This window comes from Teleopsis dalmanni, chromosome 2 (assembly GCF_002237135.1).
Source record: "Teleopsis dalmanni isolate 2A chromosome 2, ASM223713v2, whole genome shotgun sequence".
NCBI lineage: Eukaryota > Metazoa > Arthropoda > Insecta > Diptera > Diopsidae > Teleopsis > Teleopsis dalmanni.
This window is the reverse complement of record NC_051847.1, coordinates 149,354,811-149,376,952: the sequence shown is the minus strand read 5'-3', so window position 1 is coordinate 149,376,952 and position 22,142 is coordinate 149,354,811. Positions and strand designations below refer to the sequence as shown.

The following is a 22,142-nucleotide window of genomic DNA, read 5'->3' as shown; positions in this document are numbered from 1 at the left end:
CCTGTCAATTTAGCACCGATAATGAAAATAAAAGTTTTTGATAATATTAAATAAAAAAAAATCCTGAATATGTAATAGAATTTCTATATGTAAAACATACTACTTTAGAAATAAAACCTAATAACCAATTTAAAAATGGCCTTTAAAAATTCTGTCTTTACTTCAGAAAAATTACTTCAAAGAAGTAACAATATTTCTTCAGTTCGCACGATTTTTCGCAAATATTATAAATTATAAATTAGTTTTCCCTACATTACGCCAGCAGAATCAAGGACGTCCCACCATACTTTTATTAGTATAAATAAAATTAGCTATCCTAAAAAAAAGCTAAGTGATTTCTGAAGAAATAGAACGGCATTTTAGGTTTGCTTCCAATTTGACCGCTTTTTAGAAATTGAAAGCTCCATTATTAAAATAATGATTTCGTTTTTCGTACGACATGGCGAAATATATTATTTCAGCTCTTGCTGTATTTACCTTAACAAATTAGCACTTTGTTTACAGTAGGCATTAAATTTGTTTCTTAGTATTTTCTATTAAATTTACTATCTTTCTATGTCTACAGTACTACAGCTCACAACATTCACATTGTGCCAGTTAAAATCGGTGAGGAATACAAAATATCAATCATGCTAAAAGTATTCCGCTTTCTTAAACCCAGAACTCCGTTTATTTGCTATATTATTCTTCCTGACTTACTCTGAGTATACGTCTTTTGTGGGCTTATATATTAAGTGTGATTAGTGCTCCCTTAACTTGTTCACTCCACCAAAAACGTGGTCTTGGCTTCTTCCTCCGATTGCCACCTTAAACACTGCATTCCATGGTTCGTAACAACGCCTGCGGAGCCGCTAGATGTTAGTTTATTTAACAATATCAATGACCAGATAAGGTTCGTATAGCTTTGTGGATTCATATAGCTTTGTGGTGATCGTTGATAATTTGTTAAGGATTAAAGATTTTACAAAGAACTTTTGTAAAAGTCAAAGAACTTTGTACAAAGAACTACAAACTAGTACTATCTTTCAGATATTGATCAGATACTTATAAGACAATATTAGACCACCTTATACTCAAGGTCGAATTTACAGCCGTGACTTAAGTCATGCTTAAGTCATCAACTTCGCTCATTTAATTCCCATTGAAATTTGTTTCGAAACTTAAGTTACAACTGTGAAATCAATCCTTAGTATATAGATAAATAGTTTATACCGTAAGTATTTTATGACATTTAAATAAAACTTATTAGAAAATATTTTCAATTGAATATAAATTAGTCCCTATAACCATTTTTATACTTTCCTTTCATATATAAAAAGCTTAATTTACAGAGAAATCTCCATATGTTTTAAAAATGTTGAGAACATCCCTCGTACCAATGCTTGTTTAGATTTGTATCTTTGCTTATTCATACGAATATCTATGTTGAAAGGCAAAAATACCTTAGTGCAAATCAGCATGCAGTTGGGATCTGGCAGGCAAATGTGCAACGTTGGCTCAACAAACTTATTTTATGTTTACACCAAAATAAACAAAACAGATAGAATAGAATGAGAACAGACCGAAGTAGAATATATCGTGATGAAGTAACTCAACTTTATGAGCATCAATAAAGCCTATGCTTATGGTATCTATCACGGACTAAACAGACAGACAACAATAGATTTCACTAATGCGCTGCAGACTGCTGGCGATATTACGAAAGCAGATATCTGTATCTGTATCTGTTTTCAATATACGACTCCGAGTATGAGTATCTTACATATATACGAAATCATTTTAAAGTTAATATAGAATTTTCACAATTTGTTTATTTTCTGGAAAATTTGTTAATAAGTAAAAATTAGTGCATATTTCAAAATCAAAGAGAACAACAGCGTGCAATAAAAAATTGTTAAAAACAAAAGAAAAATTTATAAAAACAAAAAATTTGAAAAGAAAAGAGTTTTAGAGTTTTTGAAAAACAAAACACATCTCAAATGAGTTCAACCGCAAAATATCGATTTAAGTCAATATAAACGGATTTTATTACCAACAAAGTACAAAACATTTGCATCTATGAGATGCGAGATACGAGATGCGTCGGAGTAGTGGGAAGCGGCTTGTCGGAATTTATTTGTTGCTGCTGTTGAGAGTCAATCAGTTGCCAGTTAGCAGTTAGCAGTTTGAGTTTATTTTATTTTCCACATTATTTTTTTCTTAATGAAATTTTATTTACTTTTTCCTATTGCTTAGCTATTGGTGATGGTGCTGGTGCTGGTGCTGGTATTGGCGCTGGTGATATTGTTGGTATTAGCATGGAGTAAGGGCATTTCACTTACTTATATACTTACAAAATCTAAACGAACCAAACTAAACCATATCGCACCAATTCAACCAAACCAAAGCCAAACCAAAGTAAAGCAATCCATGCCGAGCCAAAGTAAACTTAATTCAACCGAAAGCAGCGCAAAAGTATCGAGGCGTTGCCTTCCATGCGATATTACCCCAACATTCGAATTGTTGATAGAACATTAAATTATATTTTTAGATATCGACTCTGCTAAAAATATTTATTTTATATATATTTTTGTTAAAGCACATAATTTAAGATACGAACTCATCAAAAAAATTTTTTTTTTCTGTTTTTGTTTTAGTTTAAAATTTTTTATTATCATCATCAATGTTTTTTTTTAATATAATTTTTTTTTCTCGTTATTTTTATAGACGCAAAACGCTGAGACCACAGTTCTTTTTCTTTTTTTTAACTCAATTCTTACTGTAATACATTTTTCATCCCGACCATCTGTTGGGTACGTCACGTGCCAATCATAACAAAATAAAATCGAAACGCTACGAAGAAAATGAAAATGAAAACAGTTTAAAGTTGATATTTACTATTCATTTGCTTTGTTTTTTAATGTATCTTAACTAATGTAAAGTAACTTGGCATACCACTTCATGTTATTGACAAAGAACTTGTTCGAAATACACACGCCATCGGAGTATCTCAGTATTTGAGTATCTCAGTATCTCAGTATATCAATAATGAAGTACGCCTATCCGTACGTCGAGTGTGTTGGTGTCTTATGATATTTATTTAGGCAGAAAATTATGTATATGTTTGTTTGTTTGTTTGTTTGATGGTTTGGTGTTAGATGAATACGTACGTATATATATGTGTATTAGATATTGTTAAATTCTTCTGAAATCGTTTTGATCTTGATCTTATAAATACTAGTTTTTTTGGTTGTTATTGTTTGGTGTGACTTTAATTTTATTTTGAATTTTTAATTTTCATTTATTGTATAAATTTTTTAGTGACTTTTATATTTATTTATATTTTTTTTAGTAGTTTAACTTTGTTTGTTGGGCTAATGGTGCACAAGAACTACGTAGAAGCCACTTTAGATAAACTGTGTTTGTTTAGTATGAAGTCGTAAATGTGTTAAATTACAATCAATGTTGGAAAACAGTCACAGTGATAAATATGAAAAACAGAATAGTGTGAATAACCACAAAATTATGGTTCTCGTTTTTATGTATTGACATTTTTTTTATTATCACAAATAGTTATGGTATGTATTGTTTATATTGTTAACAAATTTTCCTATCTTGTTAGTATGAGGTCTACTTCAATTTTAATGGTTATATACTAAAGAAAGTATAAGAAAAGTATAACCAATATTATTGTTTCTGATATATTTTTCATGAAATATTTAGTACATTTTATTAATCTATCTAATCTTAATGACTCTTACAAGTACCTGTCACTAACACCCAAATGTTTAGTTCTAAAATTGTTTTGTTAAATTCTAAAATTTTAAATTTCGATATTATTATTGCTAAAAACCTATGAAATAAATTATATTTGTTTTTATTAAATCATTCTCAAATTATTCAACAAATAATGCCTCCACAATAGTATTGAAATTTAACAACTAAAAATAAAAATATATTTAATAATTCATTTATTCTACAGCTGGTTTATGATTTCGTTCTAATATAAATACAACAAGTGAATATGTTAATAAAACTTTCACAGCATAAAAACAAAAACTTCAGAAAAAGGTGCAAACATAAAAGTCAAGTATGGAGCGCTGACTCTGAGCTTCAAATTTGGCAGGGCACGAGTCTCAAAAAATTATTTACGAATAATTAAATATGAAAAATAATTTCAAGACCACTGATGTTGGGTATTTGGCAATACTCGAAACAGCTGTCTGTATGGTCAGACAAAAATTCAATTAATTAAAAATAATATAAAAAAAAATTTTTGTTGTTGTAGTTCACTACTTTTTGAAAACCTTTTTATTAATCATTCTTGTAATTTCAAATAATATTCTATATGAATTCTATATGAAAAATTATTTTCTAAATCTTCTGTAGCTTTTAATGAACCTAACACATATTTCAATTTATTATAGGAGTAATAAATTTCGTTTTTACCTATAAATGTTTTTATTCACTATAAATGTTTTTATTATCTTATAAAATTATAACGGAAAATAGAAATAAATTGTAAGTGATTGATTGTAAATTCAATCACTGAATTGTTTCCTAAATTTTCCTTAAGTTGTCTTAATTGAACTTAAATCATAATTCGATCCATTATAGTACTAATAAATATCATTCTTACATAAAAATAAACTTATACATTTATTACATTATTTAAAGAAACTAAAATAAATTTTATCTTTAAATATTAAATCTGTTGCTTTGAATAAGCTTATACCATATTTTGTTTTACTTTCTTACCCACAAATCCTTTTATTATTACCTATGTGTTAATTTATGTTATTTTCTTCCATGTAATTCACATGGTCAAAATAATCGATTATCCTGATTGTCTGTAATAAACTGAAAAGCATTAATTCAATTTTCCTCTTTCCACTTACTTTATTAATTACTTAACACTTGGGCCGATTTCGTGGTCATAACTTTACCCTTAACATTAACTTAAGTCATACTTAAGACTTCAACTTTACTAGGTTAATTCATACCTAGTCAGTTTAAATACTTAAGTAATGATTATAAAATTGGCTCTTACTGAAACAACTATCAGCTTATTTAAATCGTATCTATAGATTACGTCTATAATAAACTAAATCTGTATTTTGATCCACATAATACAAATGAAGTTTTCTTTTAGGTACTTTCTTACTTTAGTTATTAGCAAGCACCTCTGTTTTTTATTTTAATTTAAATTAATTCATAAAAAAAACTGGATGATAGCTATTAACTTTTAAATCGTCTATCAGGAGTTTCTTTATTAAACTAACGAATTATTATACATTTTTCCTTTTATTTATTATAAACAAATTTTGTTTTCACTCGCTCTAACAAATATAAAATTTTTTGATCTATATTTTGATCTATACGAATATGGATTTATATGAATTTGGGTGGATAGGGCATACATTACATAAACCCTATGATGACATTACGCACACTGCGCTAACCTGGAACCCTCAAGAAATACCACAGAGGGGCAGATCTAAAATGATCTGGATAAAAACAATACTTTATGAAACTAGCAAATCGTTTAACAAATTAAGAGATATAGCATGAAATAGAAATTGTTGGAAAACTTTTGTTGAGTCCTTAAGCTCCTAATGAGTATGGAATAATAATAATAATAATAATACTGTACATAACATTAATGAACTTCTTTTTGTTTCTTATTTTATTAAACATAGATTATTTGATTCTATTTTTTAATAAGAGAACTGTAGAGGATTCTTCCAAGAAACAAATCCTTTTAAAATTGTCCATCACGATTGCTTTCTTCTTCTTTCTTTATTATTTTTTTATGTTCTAACTGCTTCAAGTTTTTTTTTTATTAACTATTACTAAAAAATCATTATTTTTGTATTTTTTTTATCGAGAATAATAAAGTTATATAATATATTACTATGCTATCCATATATACATTCAACTTTTTACATTATTTGTTTCACCAGATTTTCTTTGTGTATATCTGCATAGAGCTACAGTCTGCTACAAATGTAATTTGATGTATATAGCACACATCAACTATATACATAATATTGTTAATCTAAGGTCCTTTCTGTTCAATGGTTTGTTTATGTGCTTTACAATTCTGTAAGAATAGTGTTATAAGTTATAAATTTAGCAACATTCTGTAAACATAGCATCTATAAGCATCGCAATTCCTTTGCTATAATCAATCTCATTTTTTTAAATTTTTATTAAACCCATATAATTTGGAATCGACCCTATCTTCAGTTTCTTGGGAACTACACTATCTTGTAATATATATATCACATATATATTACAAGTTATGTATCGTTTAAGATTTTGTTCGCGTTTGATAATTCTATAATTATGGTTATAGATCGTGATTCATAAAGAGTATCTATATCTATATCTATATCTATATCTATATCTATATCTATATCTATATCTATATCTATATCTATATCTATATCTATATATATATCTATATCCATATCTATATTTATATCTATATTTATATCTATATCTATATCAATATCTAGATCTCTATCTATATCTTCTATATATATATATATAAATATATATATATATATATATATATAAATATATCATATCTATATAATTTTAATATATAGATATTCAACACATTTTTTTCATGAATGGAGGCAGGTCTGAGTTTTTAATGAGCACTACCACTTAATGCCTGCTCTTTTTTTATTATATTTTTTAATTCTAATAATTATTTTTTAAACACAATTTAGTTTTTAGTTTTTAGTAGAAGTTTTAGTTGTCTTTTGTTGCTAGTACTTACTAATTGCCTTCCCTCGCAGGTATAATAAATAATTAAATGTAAAAGTAACTTTCTCTCTTTTTTATGGTATAAGTTGAGCATCATAGATTTAAGTCGTTTTAAGAACATCTCCTTCACTGTTTAAGTATTTAATGGTTATGAGTAATTGAAGTTTAAAGTTTATTGTTAATTTCAAATGCATTTTTCAATATTAAGAGAAATGTTAAGAAAACTGCTAAAGCTGATAGTATATATGTGCTCACATTGCGAATAAATTATCATTTTTTTTATATTATATATAAGTCCATTAAATATTGAATTTACTGAGATTTCAATTTAAATTATTTTTTTAAATTTAATTTTTCAAATTTTAAAAATATTAATTAATACGTAATGAGATTTTTAAGATGTAAATGTTGAAATCAACAAAATCACAACAGATATTGAAGGTATAACAAAGTTATAGTAGATCACCTTTAGTTATAATTCCTAATCATAGTGTCTATAATTAATCAAAGTTTTCAAAACAAAAAGAATTAACGCAATTGAGCAGATATACAAGTCAAAAGAAATAGTTTCGCAAAAACACTGCACTGCTTACAACCACTTTTGAAACACATTAACCTTAGCCTGAAGAATAAAAAGCTGATCTACAGCCAGATAATCAGGCCAATTCTACTTTATAGTTATGTCGCATATAGCAAAGCTGCCAACTCTAGTATCCAGAAACTGCAAGTTGCTCAAAGTCAGGCTCTCCAAAGCTTCTTCAAAGTGCCTTGGTACATTCGCACATATAACATGCTAAGAAACCTTAGAATAGACCCGGTCAAAAAATACATAAGGGACAGAGCCCTGAAGAAAACCGACATGCTGTTGTACTTAGCACTATCTAATCTCAGAATAATCTCTAACTGCACGGGGCGGTACGCAAATGTTAGATCAGTCATCGAATAATCACATTGAGGAATACATAAATTAGTCAGTGAGAAGGGTGCTATCAAATAGTAAAAGTGTCCTGATGCACCAACTCGAAAAAGAGTCAACATGCATTAAGTAGATAAAGAGTGGTACACTTTAACTTTTACGTAATAGTCTTTTTTCACTTCCTTTACCCATTGTTGATTGGTTGGTTGTAGTTATGGCAGACCTTCTGCTCCTGTTCAAGTAATGTATAGAAGTCGTTTTGTTTCCAGAAACCTGGATATCAGGTTGGGGGGCTTATCACTACCCCACAATAGGCTTTAACTAGGCTAAGAAATCATATCATTTATTTGTCTTTTAGTTGATGACTGACCTTAAATCAGCATATCTTCCTGAGAGTCCAGAAGTGAACTTGAGGATTGTTAGGGCGGGGTTAAGTAGCGTATCAGCTTTAGTGAATAATTTCAGAGCTCTGTCTTTGATATATTTTTTCACTGAGTCAATCCTAAGATCTCTGTGTATGTCTGTTGATCTAATATCATCATTATTATTATTATATCATTTTATGAAAATATTATATAGCGAAATGTCTTAATCTGTATATTTGCAAAGAAAGTATTTAGTTGTCCATTTTTACTTTTCTTCATTGCATCTTCTGCATTTCTAGTTAAAAGGGATATCGAACTTACTGCCATAGGTGCCCACTGCCATGATTTTGTCATTTCTTTATTAACGCTACTTAATAAAATATTCCATCTTACTCACTGTACTTCTAATAGATTTGTCTTCTATTTAAATGTATATTTAACTATTTCGTGTTATTTGTCTCCAGGTGTGTTTCAATTATCTGCTTTTGATCTTTTAAGTTATGTTTACTTGTATCGGAAATACATATTTTTAACTCTTTCAATAACTTCCCACTATGCGAAGATACATAAAAGCTAAACATAGCGCATAACATGTGTCTGTGACGTAGGCAATAGTCGCCATGTGTGGGGAGTATCTTATAATATCTTTACATGGTCACATATTCTATTGATGATGCAAAGGCACCGCAACTTAGTTCTATCTAATATTGTTGTTATTGTTATTATTATTTCATTCGAGTACACTGCCAGTTTATGAAATACAACTCAGCCCAGAATAGATGTAGAAAATTTTGCTTACCTGTACGTTACGCACTCACAAGAGGAAACCTATTCAAATTTAAATTTTTCAAGAGAAGCAACTACTTATTTATGCTTCAAGTTGGCGTGACTGTGGGTGTTTAGATTGTTTTTTAAATTTTTTTTTTTTGCTTTTATTTTAAAAATATTAATTTACTTTTTGTTGTAGCTTTAACTAAATAAAACGACTAATTTTTTTTTCTGCTATTCAAAGTAAAAAAGGCAATAACATCAATGAAAGAAAGCCTTCAACTCTTTCGTCAAATCTCATTCACCTGCATAATGTATCTTTGTTATGCGTAGATACATTTTCGTTTTTATTGTATTTATGAGTACGTGTAAAAATGTGTTTTGTTTTGTTTTCCTCACATTTATTAAAAATTTTTATGCTGTCACTGAAAGTTGACACCGGAAGTTGTGCGTTCTTTTATGCTATTTTCTCAACAATTTATTTGCATTAAATTTTCTCACAAAAAAAAATATAAAAAAATCCAAAAAAAAGTTTAAGAAAGAAAAAAAATGTATCTACTCAACATGAATTTGTTATTCAAATTCATTAAGCAGATTTAGTAGTGCTGGAGGCTGCTGCAAATTTATGTTGCCTGTAGACGCCACTACCACCGACACCGCCACCGCCACCGCCACTGCCACCGCCACCGCTACCGCTACTTCTGCCGCCGATATTGTGTTAGTTTGTTACCCTCGCCGTTCACATTTTTCGCTTCAGTTAATTTAGTGTAGAAGTTGCAGTTTTTTGTTTTTCGTATCTTTTTTTATTGCCTTTTATTTTGTCATGGGTAAGCCCACTCCATTGTGTATCTTTCTTGCTGTCTTAAATGTAGGGTATCAAGTCAAAGTAACGCTGAAGTTGCATAAGTTAAGTTTTAGTGGCGTCATCAGCTTGACTTACTTTTGTTTGAACATGCCTGCATACCCGCGCGCATTGCCGCGCATTCCGCGCTCCGTACGTGCAGATACATAAAAACGAGTGTAGCGAAGTTTTTGCATTTAATTCAGTAATGAAAAGTGTAGATACAATTAATTTACATACATTTGTACGTACAAGCGCGGCGTGCTGCTGTTCAAGCTGTTCAAAATGACATAAGTGCTTCGCATGCAAACGTACTGATTCACTTTTCCTTTTACTGTCTTGTAACAAACTTTTGCCATTTTTATGCTAAATTTTGCTCAAATAAATTCCGATGGCAAAATTGTTTCAAACAAATTCTTTTTTTTTGTTTTTTTTTGCGCTGTCTAAATTAAAAGGGATATTTACATAGATATGAAGTCAGTTCCTTCCTCATAACACCCCTTCAAAATATCTTGTTTTGATTTATTACAAGAAATGTATTTCACTTTTTTTTTTGCCTTGTGCCAGTTTAGAAGTATCACCACGCGTCGCCTTTACCTTGAACACATAAATAAATTCTAGTCTTTAGTATATTTACGTATATATAATACATTATGTATTTCTAGAAAAGTTTTACGTGAAATTTATACATGTACATATATTGATTTATAGTCACATGTTTATTATTATAATTATATTTCTGATTATTGTAAGAAATACTAAGAGACAATACACCGTCTCTTTAGCATATTGAACCACTATATGTACGATGGAGTCTTATTATAAAAACCGTATTAATTTCAAGAACATAGCAATATCGATCACTTTGTGATTTGTTTTCATCTATTTGTCAGAAGTTTTCTTGAAATAAATACAATATATAAACATTTTCACATTATTAATTTTTTCATCCTATGAATCTTAATTATAATCTGTAGGGTATACAGAAGCTTTAGGGACAAAGAAGCTTTATTAAAATTTAGAGGGGTTTTAAATAGCAAAGAAAGAAATAAAGGACAAACACAAAAATTTATTTTAATTTTATTGAAGTTTGGCTGACAATACAACGCTGTTTCGAGTATTGCCAAGTACTCTTCATCAGTGGTCTTTGGAATAATCGAATATTTATTTAATTAGCCTGGCACTTGCAGTCCAAACAAATTATATACGGACTATAAACTAATTGAATGAAAATTCGATTATTCCAAAGACCACTGATGAAGAGTACTTGGCAATACTCGAAACAGCATTGTAACATATGGTCAGCCAAACTTCAATAAAATTAAAATAAATTTTTGTGTTTGTCCTTTATTTCTTTCTTTGCTATTCAAAACCCCTCTAAATTTTAATAAAGCTTCTTTGTCACCATACAAAGAAAGTCTAGCTTTACAGCAACACGAATACTTTATTCATAAAAAAATAATTATTAATTATGTCCTATTAGACTATTCAGACTATTATGTTAGTTGTGGGCTTCAAGAAAAGAAGCATTTTAACGAAATGTTTCCGTAAAAACTAGTTATTTAGGTTGTTGCACAGTTTATCGGTAATGATGAAAGATATTTTAAATTACTTCAATTTAATAGGATAGATGTAGTTTTATCTCTTTAGATTTCATGTGGTAGTGAAATCGCAAATAGTCGTTGATTGTGGAAACTGAAAGGTTATCTGCTGATCTGTCACCGCAATTAACCAATGAGCACAAATGAAATGATGGTCAAATCATCTGTCGATAACTAGCACATAAACCTTTTACTTTACCGAAACAACGGTTTATGTTTCGGTTATTGTGAAAGTTTGCAATTTTAAAGCCCAATTAACCGGGAATGAAGCTATATCGTCACATAGAGAAATTAAGAAAATTTACTGCTTCTACCAAAATCCGTCACTAAAATGTGGCATAGAATAGTGCTTTATTAAAGCACTATTATATTAAATAAAGAATAAAAAATATGTTTCTTTATTATTTTAGTGCTTTATTTAAGCACTAAATATAGAAGAAAAATGTTTGATTAAAATTTATTTTAGAATTTTTACACTAAATATCGTAAATCTGAAATGTTTTATCGTCATCAATTGTGATAACCAGTCTACTTTGGTACCATTTAGGTTTCTCTATCCGTCACTTTGTGCTTTTGCACAAAATACCCTCGTAAGTTAGTGTTCCGCTACTGTGTATATATATTTTAATTTGAATTTTTGAGATTTTTCTAAAATTCTTATTAACATTTTTTAGTATTTTCTGTTTCCGTTTCTGCAGTTGTTGTGCTTTTGTTTTAACAGATACAATTTATTTACTCCTTGAAATATTTTTTCACATATTGGTTGGCAATAATTCATTGTGCTCAAAAGAAAGTTAATTTATTTTGCTATCCTCAATGAAATTTAAAAAAGAAATGAAACAAAAGAACAGCAACGCCACAAACATTAAAGCATTTAGGTGAAATGAACTCTAAGCCTAAAAAGTATTTCATATTTTATTTGGTGTGGTTGAACGTGATATTTAAAATGTCACGCACATGGACAACGTGTTTCGACTCGACAAATTTTGAATAGAAAACAATTTATACACACCATTCACACAATATACCGATATACCGATATACTGATACACCCGTCCGTCCGCATATATGCAATAAATATATAGATTTCTATATATCAAAGTCTGTGCACAACAATGGCACTGCTCCATACGATTTTACTTCAACTTGAACTGTGGCCAAAATCAAATTATAAATTTATAGTAAAATTTTATAAATATAGACTCAATCGATAAAAAAAAACTCAAAAATAAAGAAAATCAAAGCTACGACAGAAAGGCGCGGGTGTTATAGACAGCGTTATGCTGGTACAAGAAAAAATCACTGTTAGCCAAAAACAAAAAGAAACATGTAAAATTATATTAAATAGTACGTCTTTAGGAAGGAGAAAACTTTTGCTTTACTTAGCATTACCATATCCGTTCGGAGTTCGGGCCAAGTTCCAGGCTAATAAAATTATTTTCAATGCAGTTAGCAAAGAATTGGCATGAGCCGTAACGAGTAGCAAGAAGCATGCGTCGTCGAGTTCGTTAATAAAATTGTTTGGCCAAATGAATTACTTGCTAATAAAATCGATTGATCGACTGGCTGTTGCTGTGGAAATGGCAATGAAAACAGTTAACTGCATACCGATACTGAAATACACTCGCACTTGAATCACACTCGCACTCTCAGATACAGATACAGATACACCGCCATTCATACATACACTTGCCTTATTTTGGCTATGCAGTAGCTTTGTATTTACGTAAACAGAAGGTGTGAAATTTTTAAATCATAATCAACAATAATTTTTTTGTTTTTGGCTTCCCGCCATTTTAATTAGTTCATTTATTTTAATTGGCATATTTTTTGGTAATGAAACGTTTCAATTTTCCATCTTCGAGATAAAATACTAAAATATGTAAATATTTATACTTTTTAATTTGGTAAAAATATGTAAATATAGAAATATTTGGCGCCCACATCCTAGCAAAACCAATATGTGAGCAATAGGTTTTTGGAATTCCATATGGATTTTCTATTGAAAACGAAATATAGAGTTGGCATCAATTAATAAAAAAAAAATAGTCCAAGGCAATATTTCTTCCAGCAAATTTGGCAACACAAATTGCTTTTAATTTTTTGCCACAATAGTTAAAATTCCACTCAGTAAAATGGATGGTATAGTTTGGTTTTATATACCTATGCTACTTCAATTACTTCGATGGTGTCTTCGATATGTGAATCCAGACTCTATCTAGAATTACTCCTGATCTGTCAAATTTTGTTGCCAATCGAATGTTTTTAGAGTAATCTAACATTTTTGTAATTGTGTTAGTAGACAGTCAGTAGACACCAACTGTACGACGTAGCTTGTTCAAAATTAAAAAGTTGCCAACTGGCAGATTACAGCTGACGGCAGCACTGTTGCATTTGGAGTAACTGCGCGTAAAATTCAAAAAGTCACTGACTTATCAAACCACCCTCGTATAACATTGTTTGATAAAAAACTGACTGCAAGTTTTTAAAGTAAATCACCATACATTTAATACAGTTTAAACAAACTCTAATCTAATCTAGCTATACATCAAACCTGTGTCTTCTCAATATTAATTTTTAGAAGCTGTAAAAGTAACGCATCGCATTCCTCATAATGCTCACTCCAGAAGTTATGGAGACCTGCAGGAAAAATAAACCATTTAACACTTTCTCTGTGAATGTCTAGCTTTGGCGTTCAAAAGAAAAAAGTTTTTAGTGAGGTGTTTCAGCTTATCAACACTTATTATTAAAGACTTAATAAATCATCTAAATTCGATGGAATGGATTTAGTCTGTATTCTGTTATCTTAGGATTTCTTACAAAGACTGTGGTAACAAAAGTGCAAAAAATCGTTGATTGAGATACATATAAAGTTCTCTGATGGCCTCTCACTGCAACCAAGCAATGTACTCTAAACTAAAACTACCGTTGTTAAACCCAAATGTTTTCAATCATATTTTAATCAATACTAATGATAAATCACAAAATATATCTAGGAAGTTAGTCTGTGAACTTTTTGGTCTGATGTATTGAACACCATTTTTGAAATGAAAATGATATGCAAAATGTAAACATCAATGGGAAAATAAAAAAAAACCAAAAACGAATATGTTGATGTGATTTTGGTGTATGTAAATTTATTTTTCACAAATATACAATTAAATAATGCCAAATAAAACACTCCAAATAACACACAAAAGAAAAAGTTTGTTTGTCCCATCCAAAAGAATACACTGGTACAATGCCTGTTTAATTAATGTTCTCAGATAAGAAGGCTATAGCGACGATCTCAAGGAATCCACTTAGGCTAATCGGCCCATTGTGTTATCGCATATAGAAAACTCAGAAGTTTAGCACCCCTTTAAACCTTTGGCAAAGCTTATAATACTATTCAACGTGAGGTCTTACAGTTGACAATGATCTTCAGAAAAGAAAGCTCATAAAGTGGTGTGGCGGCACCCCGCTTGTGCCGAACAGAAACAAAGCAGATGTAGGCACTTTAATCGTCCTCTCCACAACTGCGGCACGTACAATTGAAAGGGAGATTCAATGTTCTAGCATGGTTACTTAAAATGCACTGATCTGTGAGCAAACCTATCACAAGACTGATATCTCTACGGGGCATCTCAATGAGAGAATTGTATTTCCTTTAAGTGGAACATAGTCAAATTGCATACAGATTCCTGCAAATCATTCAGTACTGGAAAAACTCAGTGATCAACGTTCTTAACAAATCATGGAATATACAATTTCTTATTATCTGGTAATTATCAAAAAACAAATTCAAAATTTTGGTTTGATATGTTACTCAACTCAACTCGAAATTTGTGCCTGGAAATAATTTATTGTTCAGTTAAATCTTTAAAGAACTTTCTTTGAACTGGATTAGATTACGAAGTTTTGCATCAATTTCGTAATCACATTGTTTGAGAGCTTAATTGTAAACAATATCCATATTACTAAATTCTGTAATGTTTGTAATGTAATATGAACACAACTTCATTTACAGCTTTACTAACTTCTGTTGAGTTTAAGTCGCACTGGCTTCGAAGCAGTCATTAGCAACTGAAACTTGAACATTCAAATGTAATTTCCGAATGGAAATATACTACCTTTTCAAAGTAATATATTATAAAAAGTTTTTGGGAGGGGACTGTGGCTCAACATTGTTGTAGTTGTATTTTTGTTTTTATGTTGTTGTTGTTGTAAATAATCGTATTTTATGTTTGCCTTACTTTTGATGTAACAAAGTTGTGTTTCTACATTTCCAGATTGATTTGTGTCAACAATAAATTTAAAGCACCTTTGATGTTTGTGAAGAATGTAAGTACGCCAAAGAAAAGCTTTCAGAGTACTTCACAAAGCGAAAAGAAAAATAAATGACAAAAAATTAAATAGATTTACAAACCTACAGAGTGTCCTAAATTTTGGACAATGGGCATTAAAGTCAGTCAATATAATGAAATGTCGAAACAGAAACATCAACAAGAATTTGCAGAAAAGAAAAGAAAATCTTTAATATAATATAATAAAATTAAACTCTATTCATGTTCTTCCACTATTAATTGAACTACTTTTTTGGCGAATTGAATGAGAAACTCTTTATAGGGATTACATTCGGTATTTCATAGTGCTTAAAATCATAGTGTTTTTTAAATTAAACTTAATAAAAATAAATGTCATCATAATGACAAGTCACAATTTAATCATCTTCCAAAGAACACAATTATATGAATTTCATTCTACGCTTTTTTGCTTTCAGTTTAGAAATAGCAAATTTCAATGAAAAAGAAAACATTTACTTAAGTAAAGTTAAGATAATTGATGCATAATACAGGAACAGAAATATAAATACGTGCAATTCGTACATACGGTTTTTGATAACATAATCAATCTAAACTATTTATTCTCTTAAAATCTGATATTATAATATATATATATATACATATATATATATATATATATATGGCAACTTGTCTCTTGTGCTTTCGACATAACTGTATTAACACTATTCATATTATATTAATATCTTTACTACAGATTGGTCTTTAGAAATATTATTGCATGTATTTAATACAAGAATCCGCACTCCTAGTCCTTACTTAGTATATGGTATAAATTATTTTTATGTAGAACAGAGCTATCCAGATCAGATAGGATCTCGGACCAATACAATCCTGCCGTGCATGGCTTTTTGGAAAAAAATAAAAATATGATGATAATATTAAATTTAGTTGTATGAATTTATTTATTTAAATCCTTTTTTTTTGGGATACAATGAAAATAAAATAATGTTATTTTACCAAAATATATTAAGGGAAAATTTGTGGTAGATTGGAAACATGTCGTGACCCGCACATATATTAGCCGCGAACCATATCTGGCCCGTGGACCGGTTTTCGGACAGCCCTGATGTAGAATATAAATTATGTCTTCAGTACAAACAGAACAATTTCTTTAATCAAATCAAGACTAATGGTATGCTACGATATAGGATGACGCAGGTTATTACTATACTAATACCTTTATTATATTGCAAAGGTCACTACTAAAATAGAAAATCAGTAATTTGTTATTAAAAATATCTTTATTAATGTTTAAAATATACTCCTTTATCACTTATGCAGTTTTGTCTGCGTTCAAATCATTTGTCAAAAATTGTTTAACTATCAGAACCCCAATCAATTAATTTATTGCTATGTTTAAAGTATGTTTAGAACTAATCAAAAGAAATAGAACCAAACTTTAAATCTAGTCAGATCAACCCATTAAGAGTATAAGCTAATTTAGTATACGTAGAATTTACATACGAAATCACTTCCGCAAATCTTATCGTATTGATAAATGTGGATATATATCGAAATTTGTTGGATTAAATCTACATGTCATTTCAATTTTAAGTCATTTTTCACGTCTGATTTAAATACTGTATTAATAGAAATTTTTAAATTTAATCTTTTTAAAGAAAAATTTATTTTAACCAAGCAACCTGTTTTTCTAAATGCAAAATAATAAAAAAATCGAAAACTTTTCAGATGAGGAAGATAATATACTTCTATAAGTATTTTCGATATATATTGATATTGAATTTATAATTCAACTGATGTGTTAAACGAAACTAATGATAGCATTTTATAAAACCAATGAATTTTTATGAAATACGTAACACCCCAACTACCTTGATATAAGTATTTTTAACATTAACATTTTAAACAATTTCGTAACAGAAAACCCTAGTACTATATATAAACAAACGTATTTAAACCTTCTGAGAATTATAAATTTAAAGATTTTGGCTTGTGAACAAAGTAGTCTCATAGTTTGTGATGCAATCAAATAAAGTGTCTGAAACAGAGACTTTTCGTACAATCAGTCAAGTCAATTCGTCACACGGAAAAATAAATGAATCTAAATTTACGTTGCGAGAATTATCAAATAAATCTTAATCGCTATCCAGAATTATGATACTAGACTCCTAAAATAAATTTTCATATTTTTATTTAAATACGCGTGGCTAAAATCTCCATTGATAGAAAGTTAAGAAATATTAATGGATTTAGATAAAGATACAAAAAGTAATCACCCAAAATAATTAGGATTAATTAGGTTATACTCAGTTATCTGTTTGTTTCATAGTTGAATCATTTATATAGAGATTAGAGCAATATAGTGCAAATCTTCCGATATTTCTTTATAAAAATATTTCTGTCAATCCATTTGATAAGTTAACGAATGAGTGATCTATTAGATGGATAGTCCTAGATGCTGTAGGGCAAATAAAAAAATCCAATGAATGGAGTACCACAAAAAATACATAAACTGTTTCATAATGTTTGAGTTTATGTACCAGTGAAATTTTACTGAAACGAATTATCAAAAAATATCTTAAATGTACAGCATATATGTCTTCTATATGTAAACATAGATTCATCAATTTGCTGGAATCAGAAACGGAACTATAAACTGCACATCATTACTTAAAATTATCTTGACCGGAAAAATTAATTCAAGAATAAACTTTTCTGCTTATATATGTCTACTGCTAATTGATCTGCTAATTTTTGTAATAACTAATTTTCATTTCCACAACTTCTTTGAATTGAATGTTAGAAATTTGTGTTGGTATAGGTTCAATTCAATATTTTTATATAATAATGACCAAGAAGTTGATATATAAGCAGCTTTCTGAACCGATTAGAGCAATATGATAGGTGATGCTCTTATTCTTTCTTCACAACTCTTAATTAAAATTTAGAATATATTTTGTTGAAAAAATATTTGCTAAGAAAGATACTTCAACAGTTAGTGTTAATAAAATAAAGCACTCTTGATTTGAATGTAGAAATCATAGAGAATAGAACCGAATACAATATAACAGAAATCTGTGTTAATAAGTGAATTGAATCAATGCGACTATTGTAAATAATTTGTTCTAACAAATGATCGTAAACGATGCAAAAACTCACAGACTTCATATCTCCAATTGCGGACTTAGCAATATTAAATAAGACTAAACGATCTTAATTAAACAGAAGAGTCTCAGACTAGATTTGGGGTGAGTCTCGTTCCCAATATTAAAGGAAGTCAGAAGCTCCCGCTATAGTATTTTCTTTTAGGTCACGTAAGTCAGTAATTTTGTAGAGGTTTAAGTTTTTACACTTCAACATTCAGAGCTTAGTGCATAAGAAGGAAAAAATATAATATAGTTTAATATAGTTTGTCACTATGTTTTCTGATTGTTTAGCACTCAATTTCTTAGTATAAATAAAAAGAATTTATAGAATTTTTGTTTATTTTTCTCTCTTTCTTTGTTTTAAAAATATTAAATAAAATTGATTTAAAATGAGAAATTAAAAATTTATTGAGTATTTCTTTTTTGTTTATAGTTTTGTTATAAACTATACTTTTATGGTTAAGTTTGTTTGGTTTATGTTGAGTTTGTTTTCCCTTCGTTTTTGTTAAAACTTGCACCTATAATTGCCATATAGAATTTTTTTTAATAAGCAACATTTACTAAGTCAAAAATTACATAAATTTGCATAGATTTTGTGCGGATTTTGTACACGTTAACGAAAATAAATTCGAAAATAACTTAAGTACGATAGTGTAAACATGCTTCCAGACAATTGTACTTAACTCGACTTAATTGTGGCAATATGTGCCATTTCTAAATCAAACTATAAACATATAAAAATATGCTGAGGTTAGATAACTCCAAGCGTAAATATAAAATAAATATAAAACAATTTCATTACTTATTAGACCTTCTCTTATATATTAAAATAGGTACTATTTAGCAACAATAGTCTGTTGTTAATGATCTATTTATTAATGAATTTCTGATAACCATACCAATATATTTTGTATATTTTATATAAGATAAAATATATGATATAAGATAAAATAGAAGTTTTATAACTTACAACTTATAACTCGATAACGTTACATTCTTATTTACAACAAAATGTATTGTGACATACTATACAAGTATGAGAACCAATATGAAGATTAAAAGATTAAATATGTGTTTTATGAAATAATTTTTATAAAATAATTGTAATTTATTAAGAGTACATTTTAAACCCAATTTTTTTTTAAAACCCACATTTTTATAATAAAATAAAGCAAACATACTGAAAATAAACTTAAATATCGCAGTGTTCTATATGGAGAGTGCTTAGTGTAAAATTTTATTTTAAAAGCATGTAAATGTGAGTACCATGTGGAAAGCTCTAATGGAATGGAGCAAACTACTCTTTAAAACATTGAAATGTTTTAAATTGTCTTGTACTTCGCAGCACAAAAAGTTATCGTTTATAGTAGGTCAACATCAACTTTTAGTAATACTACATTCTGGCTTTAGGAATTAATTTTTTTTATATGTATTTAAAAAGTTTTAAGTAATATTATAATTGTTTTTCATATAAATATATTTATACGTATATGTTTGTCTAGGCATTATTTTTGAAATTCATTTTCTTATAATATTATGTTTTTCTTTAAACTTAACTTAAAATTCATTTCACTTGACTTTACTCGTTAACAATATAATTCAATCAAGATTATATATTTATTGTAAATTAACAAATATATATAAACAAATCAATTATATATGGTATATATTTTTTTTTATATATAATACTAAATGCTTTCACCACACGGATAGTTTCAAAAAAATTGTCATCTCTGACATTAGTTTTTGGTAACCCAATATTGTTCTTTCTAATAGAAATTAATACTGTGTGGTCTTTTATAACACAAAACTTCTAAGAATATTTGATTTTTTTTTATATTAACTTCATTTGATATAACAATGTGTTGAAAATTTCTTGGGTTAGTATTATTTTTGGCAATATATATTCAAATATATATTATATATAGGATATTATAGGATCAAGATGATACAATATGCAGTACCAATATATTTCTCTTCACCTCTAATATATAGCCTTTCCTTATTCGGTCTGGACTCTATCTGCCCCGAACAAATTTGCCGTTTGGTAAATAGTAGATCAGTACTATTTATTAATTGCAAAAAATATATAATTCATTCAAAACTGAGGACTTAGGTCCCCTTTTATGAATTGAAGGTGTTTCTCTAAGTGCAATTACCTTAAACAATGCTTGTATTTCTAATACTAGATTAGATTAGATTTTGAACAGGTAGAGAACTATATCACTGCATCCTTTGAGGATTATTGTGATAAACCGACTTTAATTAAGTACACAATTTCCTAATATTGCACATCAATAATAATAGTACGAATTCGAACTTAAATATGCAATTTTCTAAAGCAGCAAATCTCTGCTTTCTAGCTCTATTTCAGCGTCGTTTCAAAAGTAATAAGTTTTCTAGTATTTCATTTCTTATAATACCGTTAGCTAATTTTTAGTATCCTATAACTTTTTTAAGATATTCATCATATTTTTAAATGTACTAAACTTTCTAATACTTTTTCTGTCATAAAATCCTCAAATAACTCCTAATTTCCTATAACTTTTTGAAGTTCTTTTAAATTTTTTTTTAATTTGCCAATATTTATTTTTAAATGTCTTTAGTCTTCTAATACTCTTTCTGTCATAAAATCTTCAAATAATTCCTAATTTCCTAATTTTTTTTAACTACCAATATTCATCATATTTTTAAATGTACTATACCTTCTAATATTTTTTCTGCTATAAAATCTTAAAATAACCTAATTTAACATAACTTCTTTAAGCTTTAATTTACCAATATTTATAAGTCTTATAAAAGTTTTTCTGTTATAAAATCCTTAACTAAATCTCAATTTCCTATAATTCAGAAAAAATTTTTTTTCTTTAGTCAATATTCAGCGTAGTTTCAAAGGTCTTACATCTTCTAATACTTCTTCTGTTGTGTCTGTGAAATCCTTAACTAACTCCTAATTTCCTTTACTTAATGAACCAAATTCTACCGTCTGTAGTGCACAGAAACTGACCATGGAATCTCAGTTATTATTGACGTTGCACAAGTTTTGCTTGCATGTGTCTATAATTCATTTTTGAAGATGTAGCTTACATATTCCCAAACAGGAACACTAGAAACGAGGACACGCTATATACTATAAGCTATACTCCATACACAAAAGGAAATTATTTCATGCTGTGTATCTGCGCTATCACACAAACATATCGAAGCTGCATAAACATAACTGCAACTACAACTTCTGCAATAGTTCAGTGCAGCAACAACAACAGCAGCAGCAGTAGCAACATCGACGACAGCAGCAAAAAACACTAGCAGTAGCAGCGGCAGCAGCGCTGGCAAAAACGGAATTGGGCGTTTAGCTAGTTTTGTTGGTGCCGGTTTTTGGCATATGGTAACGTTACTTAATACGGAGTTAGTTGCCTTGAATGCGGAATGTCACTGACAT

The 22,142-nt window shown here is 28.8% G+C and overlaps 1 protein-coding gene across 1 annotated transcript in view; it reads left to right on the top strand.

Annotated features, from left to right (window-relative positions):
- LOC119686158 overlaps window positions 1-22,142 on the top strand; it is a 50,988-nt gene that overhangs the window by 15,631 nt on the left and 13,215 nt on the right. The gene's annotated exons all lie outside the window — the stretch shown is intronic.